Genomic DNA, 21,668 nt, shown 5'->3' on the forward strand with positions numbered 1-21,668 from the left:
GAATACTTTTATGGCCCACGGGTACTTGATCTCTGGGTTAATATACCGAGAGATTTACATCTCATGATGTCATTTCAGCCAGACAAATATTTGACCTACTGAACATGTTTCTGGCCCAAAAGTTCTTGATCTTGAACTTTCCATACAGACTCATAGACTCCAATAGATGCTTCCTAAGAAGCCATAGAGAAGTCCATATCTGACCTATTGAACTCATTTCTGGTGAAAAGTTCCTCAAAATAGTTTAAAACAATATAAACTTATAGATTCCTTCTGATGGTATATTAGCTATACATAGGTCAATTTTTGACCTCCAGGAACACAAATGTATAAATATGGCCCACGGGTACTTGATCTATGGGTGAGTATACCGAGAGATTTACTTCTCATGATGTAATTTCAGCCAGACAAATATTTGACCTCCTTCTGATGTTATATAAGATATACATTGGTCAAATATATTAGATATAGGTCAATTTTTGACCTCCAGGAACACATTTATGTCCCGCGGGTACTTGATCTGTGGGTTAATATACCGATAGATTTACTTCTCGTGATGTCATTGAACTCATTTCTGGTCAAAGGTTCCTCAAAAAGTTTAAAACAATGTAAACTTTTAGACTTCTTGTGATGTTATATTAGATATACATAGATCAATTTTTGACCACCAGGAACACATTTATGGCACATTTCCAGAAGAAAATGTGAAGTGGAGCCTGAAGTGGCAAATCTCACCACCCGGTTGCTAGGGTGTTCTGTGTGGTTGCTAGGTGGTTGTTAGGGTATTCTGGGTGGTTGCTATGGTGTTTTTATGTGGTTGCTAGGTGCTAATGTTGCTAGGCGGTTGCCAGGTTGTTCTGGATGGTTGCTAGGGTGTTGCTAGGTGGTTGCTGGGGTGTTCTTGTTTGTTGGTGTTGGTTTCTGGGTGGTTGCTAGGGTGTTTTAGGTCGTTACTATGGTATTCTGGGTTGTTGCTATGGTGTTACCAGGTGGTTGGTAGTGTTCACATATGGTTACTAAAGAGTTTCTGTAATGTTTTTGGGCATGATTTAGCTCTTAACTAATAAATTCTTTTGTAATATAATGTAATATGATATAAACTAATCAATATGTTTATATTGTTTGAAACCTTTTGAGGACCCTTTTAACATAACAATATAAACTTATAGAGTCCTTCTGATGTTGTATTAGCTATACATGGGTCAATTTTTGACCTATGTAACACATTTATGGCACATTTTCAGAAGAAAATGTGAAGTGCTGGTTGCAGTGGCAAATCTCACCACCCGGTTGCTAGGGTGTTCCCGGTGGTTGCTACAGTGTTCTGGGTGGTTGCTAGGTGGTTGTTAGGGTATTCCGGGTGGTTGCTAGGGTGTTGCTAGGGTGTTCTGGGTGGTTACTAGGGTGTTGCTAGGTGGTTGCTAGGGTGCTCTGGTTGGTTGCTATGGTGTTGCTAAGGTGTTCTGGGTGGTTGCTAGGCGGTTGCTAGAGTGTTGCTAAGGTGTTCTGGGTGGTTGCTAGGGTGATTTAGGTGGTTACTATGGTAGTCTGTGTGGTTCCTATGGTGTTTCTAGGTGGTTGGTAGTGTCCAAATTACTATAGAGTTTTTATAATGTTTTTGGCAATTGATTTATATATCATCAAAAGGAGCCCATAAGTTTTTCAGAAATAATTTCAATAGGTCAGATGTGGACAATTCTATATGGCCTAGGAACCATCAAAAGGAGTCTATGAGTATGTAGAAAGTTCAAGATCAAGTACACATGGGCAAGAAATACAGTCTCTAGGACAAATATCTGTCTGGCTAAAATAACATGATAAGAGGTCATTCTGTATAGTATCCTGATTTTCAAAGAACACCTTAGCCAAAAATATGTTCAGTAGTTAAAATAAGGACTCTTGTATGGCTTCAGTAACATCAAAAGGAGTTAATGAGTATGTTTAGAATGTTCAAGATCAAGTACTCGTGGGCCAGAACTATGTTCAGTAGGTCAAAAAGGAACCTATCTATAGCTCATGTAATATCAGAAGGAGTCTAAAAGTTTTTCTTGTTTAAAATCTTTTGAGGACCCTTTGACCAGACATGAGTTAAATACTTAAGATATGGACATTCTATATGCCTTAAGAAGCATCAAAAGGAGTCTATGAGAATTTATACAAAAAGTTCGAGACCTAGTACTCGTCGGCAAGGACTATGTTTGTGGGTCAATGAGGAACCTCTAGGCCTAGGAAGTAGTCTAAGAAGTAGCATAAGAAGTAGTCCATTTAGTATGTATAGAAAGTTCAATATCAGGTACTCGTGGGACAGATATATGTTCAGTATGTTCCTGCTCATAAAACATCATAAGTAGTAAATATCAATGTATAGTTTCCTAATGATCAAGTACCCTTTGACCAGAAATGAGTTCAATGGGTCAGATATAAACAATTTATATGGCTAATGTGTTCATTAGGTAAAATAAGGACTCTTGTATGGCTTCAGTAACAGCAAAAGGAGTCAATGAGCATGTTTAGAAAGTTTAAGATCTAGTACTCGTGGGCCAGAACTATGTTCAGTAGGTCAAATAGGAACCTTTGTATAGCTTATATATCATCAAAAGGTGTCTAATAAGCTTATATTGTTTAAAAACTTTTGAGGTCCCTTTTACCAGAAATGAGTTCAATAGCTATACTATGCAATGTAAAGCTCATGTGTTGTTTTCTCGTCTGTGCACAAATAAATTAGTTTGTAAAATAGAAATGCACGCAAAATCACGTTATATCTTTTCATTGCAACGAGAAACAAGTTATATCTATCATGCAATGCGACGAAACACATCTCAGGTGTTTTCTTTTTATTGCACAGAGGTTAGTTATTGCGTGCATAATCATAACAAGGAACAAGTTAGATATGTCATGCAGTGCGATAAAACACATCTTAGGTGTTTTCTTTTCATTACACAGAGGTTAGTTATAGCGTGCATATGCATAACGAGGAACAAGTTAGATATGTCATGCAATGCACTGAAACCCATGCATGTTAGGTGTTTTCTTTTCACTGCAGAGAAGTTAGTTATTTGCGTGCATATGCATAACGAGAAACAAGTTGTATCTATCATGCAATGCAATGAAACACATATTAAGTGTTTTCTTTTCATTGCACAGAGGTTAGATATTACGTGGATATGCATAACGAGGAACAAGTTAGATAGGTCATGCAATGCGATGAAACACATTTTAGGTGCTTTCTTTTCATTGCACAGAGGTTAGTTATTGCGTGCATTTTCATAACAAGTAAAAAGTTAGATATGTCACGCAGTGCGAGAAAACACATCTTAGGTGTTTTCTTTTTTAAGTGCACAGAGGTTAGTTATTGCGTGCATATGCATAACGTGGAACAAGTTAGATATGTCATGCAATGCACTGAAACCCATGTTAGGTGTTTTCTTTTCACTGCAGAGAGGTTACTTATTTGCGTGCATATGCATAACGAGAAACAAGTTATATCTATCATGCAATGCAATGAAACACATCAAAGGTGTTTTCTATTTATTACACAGAGGTTAGTTATTACGTGCATATGGATTAAGAGGAACAAATTAGATATGTCATGCAATGCACTGAAACCCATGTTAGGTGTTTTCTTTTCACTGCAGAGAGATTAGCTATTTGCGTGCATATATGTAACGAGAAACAAGTTATATCTATCTTGCAATGCAATGAAACACATCTTAGGTGTTTTCTTTTCATTGCACAGAGGTTGGTTATTACGTGGATATGCATAACGAGGAACAAGTTAGATAGGTCATGCAATGCGATGAAACACATCTTAGGTGTTTTCTTTTCATTGCACAGAGGATAGTTATTGCATGCTTAAATAACGAGGAACAAGTTAGATAGGTCATGCAATGCATTGAAACAGATCTTAGTTGTTTTCTTTTCATTGCACAGAGGTTATTGCGTGCATAGGCATAACGAGGAACAAGTTAGATATGTCAATGCAATGCAATGAAACACATCTTAGGTGTTTTCTTTTCATTGCACAGATGTTAGTTATTCCGTGCATACGCATAACGAGTAACAAGTTAGATATGTCATGTAATGCACTGAAACACATCTAAGGTGTTTTCTTTTCACTGCACAGAGCGAGTTATTGCGTGCATATGCATAACGAGAAACAAGTTAGATCTGTCATGCAATGCACTGAAACACATCTTAGGTGTTTTCTTTTCACTGCACAGAGCGAGTTATTGCGTGCATTTGCATAACGAGAAACAAGTTAGATCTGTCATGCAATGCACTGAAACACTACTTAGGTGTTTTCTTTTCACTGCACAGAGGTTAATTATTGCGTGCATATGCATAACGAGGAACAAGTTAGATATGTCATGCAATGCGATGAAACACATCTTAGGTGTTTTCTTTTCACTGCACAGAGGTTAGTTATTGCGTGCATATGCATAACGAGGAACAAGTTAGATATGTCATGCAATGCAATGAAACACATCTTAGGTGTTTTCTTTTCATTGCAGAGAGCGAGTTATTGCGTGTATATGCATAACGAGAACCAAGTTAGATCTGTCATGCAATGCATTGAAACACATCTTAGTTGTTTTCTTTTCATTGCAAAGAGGTTAGTTATTCCGTGCATATGCATAACGAGTAACAAGTAAGATATGTCATGTAATGCACTGAAACACATCTTAGGTGTTTTCTTTTCACTGCACAGAGCGAGTTATTGCGTGCATATGCATAACGAGAAACAAGTTAGATCTGTCATGCAATGCACTGAAACACATCTTAGGTGTTTACTTTTCACTGCACAGAGCGAGTTATTGCGTGCATTTGCATAACGAGAAACAAGTTAGATCTGTCATGAAATGCACTGAAACACTACTTAGGTGTTTTCTTTTCACTGCACAGAGGTAATTATTGCGTGCATATGCATAACGAGGAACAAGTTAGATATTGTCATGCAATGCGATGAAACACATCTTAGGTGTTTTCTTTTCACTGCAGAGGTTAGTTATTGCGTGCATATGCATAACGAGGAACAAGTTAGATATGTCATGCGATGCAATGAAACACATCTTAGGTGTTTTCTTTTCATTGGACAGAGGTTAGTTATCGTGTGCATGTGCAATGCAATCCTAAAGCACAAGCATTGCAAATCTCTTCGTTGCACAAAGGAACAAGTTAGTGTGTGCATTGTAAAGCGATCGCTCTTTTGATGTTTTCTCGTGAAAACAGAAATTAATTAGTTGTAGAATGGAAATGCATGGAAAAGCACTCGTGTTTTAGCTTTTCTTTTCATTGCAAAGAAAAATAAGTTAGAAAATGTAAGAATTGCAATGAAACAACACACGTTATCCAGTCAAAGCATAAGGAAGGGTTTAGTTCTTGAATGCAATAAAGTGCATATTACATATATGGTATTTTTGATGCACAACGTTCTTCATGCACAATCCACATCTCTTCATTGCACAAAGCAACGGGTGTTGTTTTATTGCAATGCATAAAATATCGAACTTGTTCCTCATTGCAATGAAAAGAAAATGTATGCATGTGCTTTCGCATGCATTTCTATTTTACAAACTAGATTGTTTGTGCACAGACGAGAAAACATCACGTTATGCCTTTTCATTGCAACGAAGAACAGTTAGATTGTTATGCAATCCAATGAAACTAGATATTAGGTGTTTTCTTTTCATTTGCACAGAGAAACATGTTAGTTATTGAGTGCACAACGTTAGACGTTAGATGTGTTTTTGTTGAACAACGGAATGAGTTAGATATTGCATGCGTTCCTCTGTTGCACAAAGGAACGAGTAAGTTATTGCATTGCACGACCGCTCAAGTGATGTTTTTTCGTCAGTGCACAAAAGAATTAGTAGTAGAATCCATGCGAAAGAGTTAAAGGGTCCTCAAAGCTTTTAATAAATATTACCTTATTGACTTTTGATGATTTGTAAGCTATAGATAGGTTCCTTTTTGTCCTAGTGAACATATTTCTGGCTCACGGGTACTTGATTCTAAGCCATAGAGAAGTCCATATCTGACCTATTGTACTAATGTCTGGTCTATGTTTCCTCAAATGTTTTTAAATAATATCAACTGATAGACTCAATCTGATGTTATATACATAGGTTCCTTTTTGACCTACTGAACATGTTTCTAGCCTATGGGTAATTAATTGATCCTTCTCATGATGTTATTTCAGCCAGAAAGATATTTGACCTACTGAACATATTTCTGGCCCAAAAGTACTTAATCTTGAACTTTCCATACATACTCATAGACTCCAATAAATGCTTCCTAAGCCATGGAAAAGTCCATGTCTGACCTTTTGAACTAATTTCTGGTCAAAGGTTCCTCAAAAACTTTAAAACGATATAAACTTATAGACTCCTTCTGATGTTATATTACATAGGTCAATGTTTGACCTCCAGGAACACTTTTATGGCCCACAGGTCCTTGGTATGTGGGTTATTATACCGAGAGATTTGCTTCTCATGATGTAATTTCAGCCATAAATATATTTGACCTACTGAACATATATCTGGCCCAAAAGTACTTGAACTTGAACTTTCCAAACATACTCACAGACTCCAACAGATGCTTCCTAAGCCACAGAGAAGTCCATATCTGACATATTGAACTCATTTCTGGTGAAAGGTTTCTCAAAAAGTTTAAAACAATATAGACTTTTAGACTCCTTCTGATGTTATATTAGATATACATAGGTCAATTTTGACCTCCATGAACACATTTATGGCACATTTCCTGAAGAAAATGTGAAGTGGAGCTTGAAGCGGCAAATCTCAGCACCCGGTTGCTAGGGTGTTCTGGGAGGTTGCTACGGTGTTCTGGGTGGTTGTTAGGTGTTTTTTTTAGGGTATTCTGGGTGGTTGCTATGGTGTTGCTATGCGGTTGCTAGGGTATTCTGGGTGGTTGCGAAGGTGTTCTGGGTGGTTGCAAGGGTGTTGCTATGTGGTTGCTAGGATATTCTGGGTGGTTGCGAAGGTGTTCTGGGTGGTTGCTAGGGTGTTGCTAGGCGGTTGCTAGGGTATTCTGGGTGGTTGCGAAGGTGTTCTGGGTGGTTGCTATGCTGTTGCTTGGTGGTTGCTAGGGTGTTCTGGTTGGTTGGAGATTTAATATACCGAGAGATTTACATCTCATGATGTCATTTCAGCCAGACAAATATTTGACCTACTGAACATGTTTCTGGCCCAAAAGTTCTTGATCTTGAACTTTCCATACAGACTCATAGACTCCAATAGATGCTTTCTAAGAAGCCATAGAGAAGTCCATATCTGACCTATTGAACTCATTTCTGGTGAAAAGTTCCTCAAAACAGTTTAAAACAATATAAACTTATAGATTCCTTCTGATGTTATATTAGCTATACATAGGTCAATTTTTGACCTCCAGGAACACATTTATGGCCCACGGGTACTTGATCTATGGGTGAGTATACCGAGAGATTTACTTCTCATGATGTAATTTCAGCCAGACAAATATTTGACCTCCTTCTGATTTTATAGAAGATATACATTGGTCAATTATATTAGATATACATAGGTCAATTTTTGACCTCCAGGAACACATTTATGTCCCACGGGTACTTGATCTGTGGGTTAATATACCGATAGATTTACTTCTCGTGATGTCATTGAACTCATTTCTGGTCAAAGGTTCCTCAAAAAGTTTAAAACAATGTAAACTTTTAGACTTCTTCTGATGTTATATTAGATATACATAGATCAATTTTTGACCACCAGGAACACATTTATGGCACATTTCCAGAAGAAAATGTGAAGTGGAGCTTGAAGCGGCAAATCTCAGCACCCGGTTGCTAGGGTGTTCTGGGTGGTTGCTAGGTGGTTTTTTTTAGGGTATTCTGGGTGGTTGCTATGGTGTTGCTATGCGGTTGCTAGGGTATTCTGGGTGGTTGCAAAGTTGTTCTGGGTGGTTGCTAGGGTGTTGCTAGGCGGTTGCTGGGGTATTCTGGGTGGTTGCTATGGTGTTGCTATGTGGTTGCTAGGGTGTTGCTAGGCGATTGCTGGGGTGTTAATGGTGGTTGCTAGGGTGTTGCCAGATGGTTGCTGGGGTGTTCTGGTTTGTTTCTAGGGTGTTCTGGATGGTTGCTAGGCTGTTGCTTGGTGGTTGCTAGGGTTTTCTGGTTGGTTGGAGATTTACTTCTCATGATGTCATTTCAGCCAGAAAAATATTTTACCTACTGAACATGTTTCTGGTCCAAAAATACTTGATCTTGAACTTTCCACACATACTTACAGACTATGTAATATAACATTCTGATGTTATATTGCATAGTTCAATTTTTGACCTCCATGAACACTTTTATGGCCCATGGGTACTTGATCTGTGGGTTAATATACCGAGAGATTTACATCTCATGATGTCATTTCAGCCAGACAAATATTTGACCTACTGAACATGTTTCTGGCCCAACAGTACTTGATCTTGAACTTTCCATACATACTCATAGACCATGCAATATAACATTCTGATGTTATATTACATAGGTCAATTTTTGACCTCCATGAACACTTTTATGGCCCACGGGTACTTGGATCTGTTGGTTAATATAAAGAGAGATTTACATCTCATGATGTCATTTCAGCCAGACAAATATTTGACCTACTGAACATGTTTCTGGCCCAAAAGTACTTGATCTTGAACTTTCCAAACATACTCATAGACTCCAACAGATGATTCCTAAGCCACAGAGAAGTCCATATCTGACATATTGAACTCATTTCTGGTCAAAGGTTTCTCAAAAAGTTTAAAACAATATAGACTTTTAGACTCCTTCTGATGTTATATTAGATATACATAGGTCAATTTTGACCTCCATGAACACATTTATGGCACATTTCCTGAAGAAAATGTGAAGTGGAGCTTGAAGCGGCAAATCTCAGCACCCGGTTGCTAGGGTGTTCTGGGAGGTTGCTGCGGTGTTCTGGGTGGTTGGTAGGTTTTTTTGGGGGGTATTCTAGGTGGTTGCTATGGTGTTGCTATGCGGTTGCTAGGGTATTCTGGGTGGTTGCGAAGGTGTTCTGGGTGGTTGCTAGGGTGTTGATATGTGGTTGCTAGTGTATTCTGGGTGGTTGCGAAGCTGTTCTGGGTGGTTGCTAGGGTGTTGCTAGGCGGTTGCTAGGGTATTCTGGGTGGTTGCGAAGGTTTTCTGGGTGGTTGCTGGGTTGTTCTGGTTTGTTTCTAGGGTGTTCTGGGTTGTTGCTATGCTGTTGCTTGGTGGTTGCTAGGGTGTTCTGGTTGGTTGGAGATTTATTTCTCATGATGTCATTTCAGCCAGAAAAATATTTTACCTACTAAACATGTTTCTGGCCCAAAAGTACTAGATCTTGAACTTTCCATACATATTCATAGACAATGTAATATAACATTCTGATGTGATATTACATAGGTCAATTTTTGACCTCCATGAATACTTTTATGGCCCACGGGTACTTGATCTGTGTGTTAATATACTGAGAGATTTACATCTCATGATGTCATTTCAGCCAGACAAATATTTGACCTACTGAACATGTTTCTGGCCCAAAAAATCTTGATCTTGAACTTTCCATACAGACTCATAGACTCCAACAGATGCTTCCTAAGAAGCCATAGAGAAGTCCATATCTGACATATTGAACTCATTTCTGGTCAAAGGTTTCTCAAAAAGTTTAAAACAATATAGACTTTTAGACTCCTACTGATGTTATATTAGATATACATAGGTCAATTTTGACATCCATGAACACATTTATGGCACATTTCCTGAAGAAAATGTGAAATGGAGCTTGAAGCGGCAAATCTCAGCACCCGGTTGCTAGGGTGTTCTGGGAGGTTGCTACGGTGTTCTGGGTGGTTGGTCGTTTTTTTTTTAGGGTATTCTGGGTGGTTACTATGGTGTTGCTATGCGGTTGCTAGGGTATTCTGGGTGGTTGCGAAGGTGTTCTGGGTGGTTGCTAGGGTGTTGCTATGTGGTTGCTAGGGTATTCTGGGTGGTTGCGAAGCTGTTCTGGGTGGTTGCTAGGGTGTTGCTAGGCGGTTGCTAGGGTATTCTGGGTGGTTGCGAAGGTGTTCTGGGTGGTTGCTGGGTTGTTCTGGTTTGTTTCTAGGGTGTTCTGGGTGGTTGCTATGATGTTGCTTGGTGGTTGCTAGGGTGTTCTGGTTGGTTGGAGATTTATTTCTCATGATGTCATTTCAGCCAGAAAAATATTTTACCTACTAAACATGTTTCTGGCCCAAAAGTACTAGATCTTGAACTTTCCATACATATTCATAGACTATGTAATATAACATTCTGATGTTATATTACATAGGTCAACTTTTATGGCCCACGGGTACTTGGATCTGTTGGTTAATATACCGAGAGATTTACATCTCATGATGTCATTTCAGCCAGACAAATACCTCCAGAAACACATTTATGGTCCACGGGTATTTGATGTTTGGGTTAATGTACCGAGAGCTTTGCTTCTCATGATGTCATTTCAGCCAGAAATATATTTGACCTTCTGAACATATATCTGGCCCAAAAGTACTCGACCTTGTACTTTCCATTCATACTCATTGACTCCAACAGATGCTTCCTAAGCCATAGAGAAGTCCATATCTGACATATTGAAGTAATTTCTGGTCAAAGATTTCTCAAAAAGTTTAAAACAATATAAACTTTTAGACTCCTTCTGATGTTATATTAGATATACATAGGTCAATTTTGACCTCCATGAACACATTTATGGCACATTTCCATAAGAAAATGTGAAGTGGAGCTTGAAGCGGCAAATCTCAGCACCCGGTTGCTAGGGTGTTCTGGGTGGTTGCTAGGTGGTTTTTTTTAGGGTATTCTGGGTGGTTGCTATGCTGTTGCTATGCGGTTGCTAGGGTATTCTGGGTGGTTGCAAAGTTGTTCTGGGTGGTTGCTAGGGTGTTGCTAGGCGGTTGCTGGGGTATTCTGGGTGGTTGCTATGGTGTTGCTATGTGGTTGCTAGGGTGTTGCTAGGCGATTGCTGGGGTGTTAATGGTGGTTGCTAGGGTGTTGCCAGATGGTTGCTGGGGTGTTCTGGTTTGTTTCTAGGGTGTTCTGGATGGTTGCTAGGCTGTTGCTTGGTGGTTGCTAGGGTTTTCTGGTTGGTTGGAGATTTACTTCTCATGATGTCATTTCAGCCAGAAAAATATTTTACCTACTGAACATGTTTCTGGTCCAAAAATACTTGATCTTGAACTTTCCACACATACTTACAGACTATGTAATATAACATTCTGATGTTATATTACATAGTTCAATTTTTGACCTCCATGAACACTTTTATGGCCCATGGGTACTTGATCTGTGGGTTAATATACCGAGAGATTTACATCTCATGATGTCATTTCAGCCAGACAAATATTTGACCTACTGAACATGTTTCTGGCCCAACAGTACTTGATCTTGAACTTTCCATACATACTCATAGACCATGCAATATAACATTCTGATGTTATATTACATAGGTCAATTTTTGACCTCCATGAACACTTTTATGGCCCACGGGTACTTGGATCTGTTGGTTAATATAAAGAGAGATTTACATCTCATGATGTCATTTCAGCCAGACAAATATTTGACCTACTGAACATGTTTCTGGCCCAAAAGTACTTGATCTTGAACTTTCCAAACATACTCATAGACTCCAACAGATGCTTCCTAAGCCACAGAGAAGTCCATATCTGACATATTGAACTCATTTCTGGTGAAAGGTTTCTCAAAAAGTTTAAAACAATATAGACTTTTAGACTCCTTCTGATGTTATATTAGATATACATAGGTCAATTTTGACCTCCATGAACACATTTATGGCACATTTCCTGAAGAAAATGTGAAGTGGAGCTTGAAGCGGCAAATCTCAGCACCCGGTTGCTAGGGTGTTCTGGGAGGTTGCTACGGTGTTCTGGGTGGTTGTTAGGTGTTTTTTTTAGGGTATTCTGGGTGGTTGCTATGGTGTTGCTATGCGGTTGCTAGGGTATTCTGGGTGGTTGCGAAGGTGTTCTGGGTGGTTGCAAGGGTGTTGCTATGTGGTTGCTAGGATATTCTGGGTGGTTGCGAAGGTGTTCTGGGTGGTTGCTAGGGTGTTGCTAGGCGGTTGCTAGGGTATTCTGGGTGGTTGCGAAGGTGTTCTGGGTGGTTGCTATGCTGTTGCTTGGTGGTTGCTAGGGTGTTCTGGTTGGTTGGAGATTTAATATACCGAGAGATTTACATCTCATGATGTCATTTCAGCCAGACAAATATTTGACCTACTGAACATGTTTCTGGCCCAAAAGTTCTTGATCTTGAACTTTCCATACAGACTCATAGACTCCAATAGATGCTTTCTAAGAAGCCATAGAGAAGTCCATATCTGACCTATTGAACTCATTTCTGGTGAAAAGTTCCTCAAAACAGTTTAAAACAATATAAACTTATAGATTCCTTCTGATGTTATATTAGCTATACATAGGTCAATTTTTGACCTCCAGGAACACATTTATGGCCCACGGGTACTTGATCTATGGGTGAGTATACCGAGAGATTTACTTCTCATGATGTAATTTCAGCCAGACAAATATTTGACCTCCTTCTGATTTTATAGAAGATATACATTGGTCAATTATATTAGATATACATAGGTCAATTTTTGACCTCCAGGAACACATTTATGTCCCACGGGTACTTGATCTGTGGGTTAATATACCGATAGATTTACTTCTCGTGATGTCATTGAACTCATTTCTGGTCAAAGGTTCCTCAAAAAGTTTAAAACAATGTAAACTTTTAGACTTCTTCTGATGTTATATTAGATATACATAGATCAATTTTTGACCACCAGGAACACATTTATGGCACATTTCCAGAAGAAAATGTGAAGTGGAGCTTGAAGCGGCAAATCTCAGCACCCGGTTGCTAGGGTGTTCTGGGTGGTTGCTAGGTGTTTTTTTTTAGGGTATTCTGGGTGGTTGCTATGGTGTTGCTATGCGGTTGCTAGGGTATTCTGGGTGGTTGCAAAGTTGTTCTGGGTGGTTGCTAGGGTGTTGCTAGGCGGTTGCTGGGGTATTCTGGGTGGTTGCTATGGTGTTGCTATGTGGTTGCTAGGGTGTTGCTAGGCGATTGCTGGGGTGTTAATGGTGGTTGCTAGGGTGTTGCCAGATGGTTGCTGGGGTGTTCTGGTTTGTTTCTAGGGTGTTCTGGATGGTTGCTAGGCTGTTGCTTGGTGGTTGCTAGGGTTTTCTGGTTGGTTGGAGATTTACTTCTCATGATGTCATTTCAGCCAGAAAAATATTTTACCTACTGAACATGTTTTTGGTCCAAAAATACTTGATCTTGAACTTTCCACACATACTTACAGACTATGTAATATAACATTCTGATGTTATATTGCATAGTTCAATTTTTGACCTCCATGAACACTTTTATGGCCCATGGGTACTTGATCTGTGGGTTAATATACCGAGAGATTTACATCTCATGATGTCATTTCAGCCAGACAAATATTTGACCTACTGAACATGTTTCTGGCCCAACAGTACTTGATCTTGAACTTTCCATACATACTCATAGACCATGCAATATAACATTCTGATGTTATATTACATAGGTCAATTTTTGACCTCCATGAACACTTTTATGGCCCACGGGTACTTGGATCTGTTGGTTAATATAAAGAGAGATTTACATCTCATGATGTCATTTCAGCCAGACAAATATTTGACCTACTGAACATGTTTCTGGCCCAAAAGTACGTGATCTTGAACTTTCCAAACATACTCATAGACTCCAACAGATGATTCCTAAGCCACAGAGAAGTCCATATCTGACATATTGAACTCATTTCTGGTCAAAGGTTTCTCAAAAAGTTTAAAACAATATAGACTTTTAGACTCCTTCTGATGTTATATTAGATATACATAGGTCAATTTTGACCTCCATGAACACATTTATGGCACATTTCCTGAAGAAAATGTGAAGTGGAGCTTGAAGCGGCAAATCTCAGCACCCGGTTGCTAGGGTGTTCTGGGAGGTTGCTGCGGTGTTCTGGGTGGTTGGTAGGTTTTTTTGGGGGGTATTCTAGGTGGTTGCTATGGTGTTGCTATGCGGTTGCTAGGGTATTCTGGGTGGTTGCGAAGGTGTTCTGGGTGGTTGCTAGGGTGTTGATATGTGGTTGCTAGTGTATTCTGGGTGGTTGCGAAGCTGTTCTGGGTGGTTGCTAGGGTGTTGCTAGGCGGTTGCTAGGGTATTCTGGGTGGTTGCGAAGGTTTTCTGGGTGGTTGCTGGGTTGTTCTGGTTTGTTTCTAGGGTGTTCTGGGTGGTTGCTATGCTGTTGCTTGGTGGTTGCTAGGGTGTTCTGGTTGGTTGGAGATTTATTTCTCATGATGTCATTTCAGCCAGAAAAATATTTTACCTACTAAACATGTTTCTGGCCCAAAAGTACTAGATCTTGAACTTTCCATACATATTCATAGACAATGTAATATAACCAGTGTTGGGAGTAACGCATTACGAAAGTAATACATTACAGTAACATATTACTTTTTGCTGTAACGCAGTAGTGTAAGGCATTACTAATCAATTTTCAGTAATATTTTACTCGTTACATGTTTAGTGAGGCTTGTATTACAGTTGTATTACAGTGTATTGTCTGCTTTTACTTCTTAAAGGCAACAGACTATGTGAAAGTTTTAAAGCAGTTTTTTAGTGCCAGTTCAGAGCGGTCGCGTCTGTAACATTGTTTTTTCCTCATAAATGCGAACACGAAAACTAAAATAAAATGAATATTTTAAGTTCTAGGGAGACTGGAGAGCCAACCCTTCCTTTTTCGATTTGCTCAGTGTAATTCACAGAATTACAAAAAATCTATTTTGCCTCCTATTTTTTTGTCACGCATGAATGTGTGTCTTTTCCCTAATATTAAAAATAAAACATAGACTGATATTTGTCTAATGTCTGGAGTCCTTTAAGGAAGTAGCCTTTATACGTTTCAATACATGTATTTTCTGAGAATTTTTATTTCAAGTTTTGACTGCAAATGTCATGTCCATAATGCTGGACTTCCCCAATTTTAAATAATTTATCCTCAACTAGTTTTGTGGTGTAGGTCTACGTATTTTATAATGTTAACTTCAAATAATACTAATAGCCTAATTTAAAGATAAGGCAGCATTGGATCTGGACAGTAAGGAGAATAACACTGGAGTTGGAAGGTGTGTCGCGATTCTGTAGGTTCGTGGATCTGAGTCGTGTGGCGAATCGCGATTTCGGTTTCATATTGCATATCGTTACAGTCCAAAAGTTAAGTTCTACTTAGTTATTTTGGCGAAAGTAACTCAAAAGTAATACATGAGTAATGTAACGCATTACAATTCTGGGACAGTAATATTGTAAGGTAATGAATTACTTTTAAATAACAGTAACAAGTAATACCTAATGTATTACAGTTTGGAAGTAACTTGCACAACACTGAATATAACATTCTGATGTGATATTACATAGGTCAATTTTTGACCTCCATGAATACTTTTATGGCCCACGGGTACTTGATCTGTGTGTTAATATACTGAGAGATTTACATCTCATGATGTCATTTCAGCCAGACAAATATTTGACCTACTGAACATGTTTCTGGCCCAAAAAATCTTGATCTTGAACTTTCCATACAGACTCATAGACTCCAACAGATGCTTCCTAAGAAGCCATAGAGAAGTCCATATCTGACATATTGAACTCATTTCTGGTCAAAGGTTTCTCAAAAAGTTTAAAACAATATAGACTTTTAGACTCCTACTGATGTTATATTAGATATACATAGGTCAATTTTGACATCCATGAACACATTTATGGCACATTTCCTGAAGAAAATGTGAAATGGAGCTTGAAGCGGCAAATCTCAGCACCCGGTTGCTAGGGTGTTCTGGGAGGTTGCTACGGTGTTCTGGGTGGTTGGTCGTTTTTTTTTTAGGGTATTCTGGGTGGTTACTATGGTGTTGCTATGCGGTTGCTAGGGTATTCTGGGTGGTTGCGAAGGTGTTCTGGGTGGTTGCTAGGGTGTTGCTATGTGGTTGCTAGGGTATTCTGGGTGGTTGCGAAGCTGTTCTGGGTGGTTGCTAGGGTGTTGCTAGGCGGTTGCTAGGGTATTCTGGGTGGTTGCGAAGGTGTTCTGGGTGGTTGCTGGGTTGTTCTGGTTTGTTTCTAGGGTGTTCTGGGTGGTTGCTATGATGTTGCTTGGTGGTTGCTAGGGTGTTCTGGTTGGTTGGAGATTTATTTCTCATGATGTCATTTCAGCAAGAAAAATATTTTACCTACTAAACATGTTTCTGGCCCAAAAGTACTAGATCTTGAACTTTCCATACATATTCATAGACTATGTAATATAACATTCTGATGTTATATTACATAGGTCAACTTTTATGGCCCACGGGTACTTGGATCTGTTGGTTAATATACCGAGAGATTTACATCTCATGATGTCATTTCAGCCAGACAAATACCTCCAGAAACACATTTATGGTCCACGGGTATTTGATGTTTGGGTTAATGTACCGAGAGCTTTGCTTCTCATGATGTCATTTCAGCCAGAAATATATTTGACCTTTTGAACATATATCTGGCCCAAAAGTACTCGACCTTGTACTTTCCATTCATACTCATTGACTCCAACAGATGCTTCCTAAGCCATAGAGAAGTCCATATCTGACATATTGAAGTAATTTCTGGTCAAAGATTTCTCAAAAAGTTTAAAACAATATAAACTTTTAGACTCCTTCTGATGTTATATTAGATATACATAGGTCAATTTTGACCTCCATGAACACATTTATGGCACATTTCCATAAGAAAATGTGAAGTGGAGCTTGAAGCGGCAAATCTCAGCACCCGGTTGCTAGGGTGTTCTGGGTGGTTGCTAGGTGGTTTTTTTTAGGGTATTCTGGGTGGTTGCTATGCTGTTGCTATGCGGTTGCTAGGGTATTCTGGGTGGTTGCAAAGTTGTTCTGGGTGGTTGCTAGGGTGTTGCTAGGCGGTTGCTGGGGTATTCTGGGTGGTTGCTATGGTGTTGCTATGTGGTTGCTAGGGTGTTGCTAGGCGATTGCTGGGGTGTTAATGGTGGTTGCTAGGGTGTTGCCAGATGGTTGCTGGGGTGTTCTGGTTTGTTTCTAGGGTGTTCTGGATGGTTGCTAGGCTGTTGCTTGGTGGTTGCTAGGGTTTTCTGGTTGGTTGGAGATTTACTTCTCATGATGTCATTTCAGCCAGAAAAATATTTTACCTACTGAACATGTTTCTGGTCCAAAAATACTTGATCTTGAACTTTCCACACATACTTACAGACTATGTAATATAACATTCTGATGTTATATTACATAGTTCAATTTTTGACCTCCATGAACACTTTTATGGCCCATGGGTACTTGATCTGTGGGTTAATATACCGAGAGATTTACATCTCATGATGTCATTTCAGCCAGACAAATATTTGACCTACTGAACATGTTTCTGGCCCAACAGTACTTGATCTTGAACTTTCCATACATACTCATAGACCATGCAATATAACATTCTGATGTTATATTACATAGGTCAATTTTTGACCTCCATGAACACTTTTATGGCCCACGGGTACTTGGATCTGTTGGTTAATATAAAGAGAGATTTACATCTCATGATGTCATTTCAGCCAGACAAATATTTGACCTACTGAACATGTTTCTGGCCCAAAAGTACTTGATCTTGAACTTTCCAAACATACTCATAGACTCCAACAGATGATTCCTAAGCCACAGAGAAGTCCATATCTGACATATTGAACTCATTTCTGGTCAAAGGTTTCTCAAAAAGTTTAAAACAATATAGACTTTTAGACTCCTTCTGATGTTATATTAGATATACATAGGTCAATTTTGACCTCCATGAACACATTTATGGCACATTTCCTGAAGAAAATGTGAAGTGGAGCTTGAAGCGGCAAATCTCAGCACCCGGTTGCTAGGGTGTTCTGGGAGGTTGCTGCGGTGTTCTGGGTGGTTGGTAGGTTTTTTTGGGGGGTATTCTAGGTGGTTGCTATGGTGTTGCTATGCGGTTGCTAGGGTATTCTGGGTGGTTGCGAAGGTGTTCTGGGTGGTTGCTAGGGTGTTGCTATGTGGTTGCTAGTGTATTCTGGGTGGTTGCGAAGCTGTTCTGGGTGGTTGCTAGGGTGTTGCTAGGCGGTTGCTAGGGTATTCTGGGTGGTTGCGAAGGTTTTCTGGGTGGTTGCTGGGTTGTTCTGGTTTGTTTCTAGGGTGTTCTGGGTGGTTGCTATGCTGTTGCTTGGTGGTTGCTAGGGTGTTCTGGTTGGTTGGAGATTTATTTCTCATGATGTCATTTCAGCCAGAAAAATATTTTACCTACTAAACATGTTTCTGGCCCAAAAGTACTAGATCTTGAACGTTCCATACATATTCATAGACAATGTAATATAACATTCTGATGTGATATTACATAGGTCAATTTTTGACCTCCATGAATACTTTTATGGCCCACGGGTACTTGATCTGTGTGTTAATATACTGAGAGATTTACATCTCATGATGTCATTTCAGCCAGACAAATATTTGACCTACTGAACATGTTTCTGGCCCAAAAAATCTTGATCTTGAACTTTCCATACAGACTCATAGACTCCAACAGATGCTTCCTAAGAAGCCATAGAGAAGTCCATATCTGACATATTGAACTCATTTCTGGTCAAAGGTTTCTCAAAAAGTTTAAAACAATATAGACTTTTAGACTCCTACTGATGTTATATTAGATATACATAGGTCAATTTTGACATCCATGAACACATTTATGGCACATTTCCTGAAGAAAATGTGAAATGGAGCTTGAAGCGGCAAATCTCAGCACCCGGTTGCTAGGGTGTTCTGGGAGGTTGCTACGGTGTTCTGGGTGGTTGGTCGTTTTTTTTTTAGGGTATTCTGGGTGGTTACTATGGTGTTGCTATGCGGTTGCTACGGTATTCTGGGTGGTTGCGAAGGTGTTCTGGGTGGTTGCTAGGGTGTTGCTATGTGGTTGCTAGGGTATTCTGGGTGGTTGCGAAGCTGTTCTGGGTGGTTGCTAGGGTGTTGCTAGGCGGTTGCTAGGGTATTCTGGGTGGTTGCGAAGGTGTTCTGGGTGGTTGCTGGGTTGTTCTGGTTTGTTTCTAGGGTGTTCTGGGTGGTTGCTATGATGTTGCTTGGTGGTTGCTAGGGTGTTCTGGTTGGTTGGAGATTTATTTCTCATGATGTCATTTCAGCCAGAAAAATATTTTGCCTACTAAACATGTTTCTGGCCCAAAAGTACTAGATCTTGAACTTTCCATACATATTCATAGACTATGTAATATAACATTCTGATGTTATATTACATAGGTCAATTTTTGACCTCCATGAATACTTTTATGGCCCACGGGTACTTGGATCTGTTGGTTAATATACCGAGAGATTTACATCTCATGATGTCATTTCAGCCAGACAAATACCTCCAGAAACACATTTATGGTCCACGGGTATTTGATGTTTGGGTTAATGTACCGAGAGCTTTGCTTCTCATGATGTCATTTCAGCCAGAAATATATTTGACCTTCTGAACATATATCTGGCCCAAAAGTACTCGACCTTGTACTTTCCATTCATACTCATTGACTCCAACAGATGCTTCCTAAGCCATAGAGAAGTCCATATCTGACATATTGAAGTAATTTCTGGTCAAAGATTTCTCAAAAAGTTTAAAACAATATAAACTTTTAGACTCCTTCTGATGTTATATTAGATATACATAGGTCAATTTTGACCTCCATGAACACATTTATGGCACATTTCCATAAGAAAATGTGAAGTGGAGCTTGAAGCGGCAAATCTCAGCAACCGGTTGCTAGGGTATTCTGGGAGGTTGCTACGGTGTTCTGGGTGGTTGCTAGGTGTTTTTTTAGGGTATTCTGGGTGGTTGCTATGGTGTTGCTATGCGGTTGCTAGGGTATTCTGGGTGGTTGCGAAGGTGTTCTGGGTGGTTGCTAGGGTGTTGCTAGGCGGTTGCTGGGGTATTCTGGGTGGTTGCTATGGTGTTGCTATGCGGTTGCTAGGGTGTAGCTAGGCGATTGCTGGGGTGTTAATGGTGGTTGCTAGGGTGTTGCCAGATGGTTGCTGGGGTGTTCTGGTTTGTTTCTAGGGTGTTCTGGATGGTTGCTACGCTGTTGCTTGGTGGTTGCTAGGGTGTTCTGGTTGGTTGGAGATTTACTTTTCATGATGTCATTTCAGCCAGAAAAATATTTTACCTACTGAACATGTTTCTGGTCCAAAAATACTTGATCTTGAACTTTCCACACATACTCACAGACTATGTAATATAACATTCTGATGTTATATTACATAGGTCAGTTTTTGACCTCCATGAACACTTTTATGGCCCACGGGTACTTGGATCTGTTGGTTAATATACAGAGAGATTTACATCTCATGATGTCATTTCAGCCAGACAAATATTTGACCTACTGAACATGTTTCTGGCCCAAAAGTACTTGATCTTGAACTTTCCATACATACTCATAGACCATGCAATATAACATTCTCATGTTATATTACATAGGTCAATTTTTGACCTCCATGAACACTTTTATGGCCCACGGGTACTTGGATCTGTTGGTTAATATGCCAAGAGATTTACATCTCATGATGTCATTTCAGCCAGACAAATATTTGACCTACTGAACATGTTCCTGGCCCAAAAGTGCTTGATCTTGAACTTTCCAAACATACTCATAGACTCCAACAGATGCTTCCTAAGCCACAGAGAAGTCCATGTCTGACATATTGAACTCATTTCTGGTCAAAGGTTTCTCAAAAAGTTTAAAACAATATAGACTTTTAGACTCCTTCTGATGTTATATTAGATATACATAGGTCAATTTTGACCTCAATGAACACATTTATGGCACATTTCCTGAAGAAAATGTGAAGTGGAGCTTGAAGCGGCAAACCTCAGCACCCGGTTGCTAGGGTGTTCTGGGAGGTTGCTACGGTGTTCTGGGTGGTTGGTAGTTTTTTTTTAGGGTATTCTGGGTGGTTGCTATGGTGTTGCTATGCGGTTGCTAGGGTATTCTGGGTGGTTGCTAGGGTGTTGCTATTTGGTTGCTAGGGTATTCTGGGTGGTTGCGAAGCTGTTCTGGGTGGGTGCTAGGGTGTTCTGGTTTGTTTCTAGGGTGTTCTGGGTGGTTGCTATGCTGTTGCTTGGTGGTTGCTAGGGTGTTCTGGTTGGTTGGAGATTTATTTCTCATGATGTCATTTCAGCCAGAAAAATATTTTACCTACTAAACATGTTTCTGGCCCAAAAGTACTTGATCTTGAACTTTCCATACATACTCATAGACTATGTAATATAACATTCTGATGTTATATTACATAGGTCAATTTTTGACCTCCATGAACACTTTTATGGCCCACTGGTACTTGATCTGTGGGTTAATATACCGAGAGATTTACATCTCATGATGTAATTTCAGCCAGACAAATATTTGACCTACTGAACATGTTTCTGGGCCAAAAGTACTTGACCTTGTACTTTCCATTCATACTCATAGACTCCAACAGATGCTTCCTAAGCCATAGAGAAGTCCATATCTGACATATTGAACTAATTTCTGGTC

This window comes from Pimephales promelas, chromosome 10, assembly GCF_988280905.1.
Source record: "Pimephales promelas chromosome 10, fPimPro1.hap1.1, whole genome shotgun sequence".
Classification (NCBI taxonomy): Eukaryota; Metazoa; Chordata; class Actinopteri; order Cypriniformes; family Leuciscidae; genus Pimephales; species Pimephales promelas.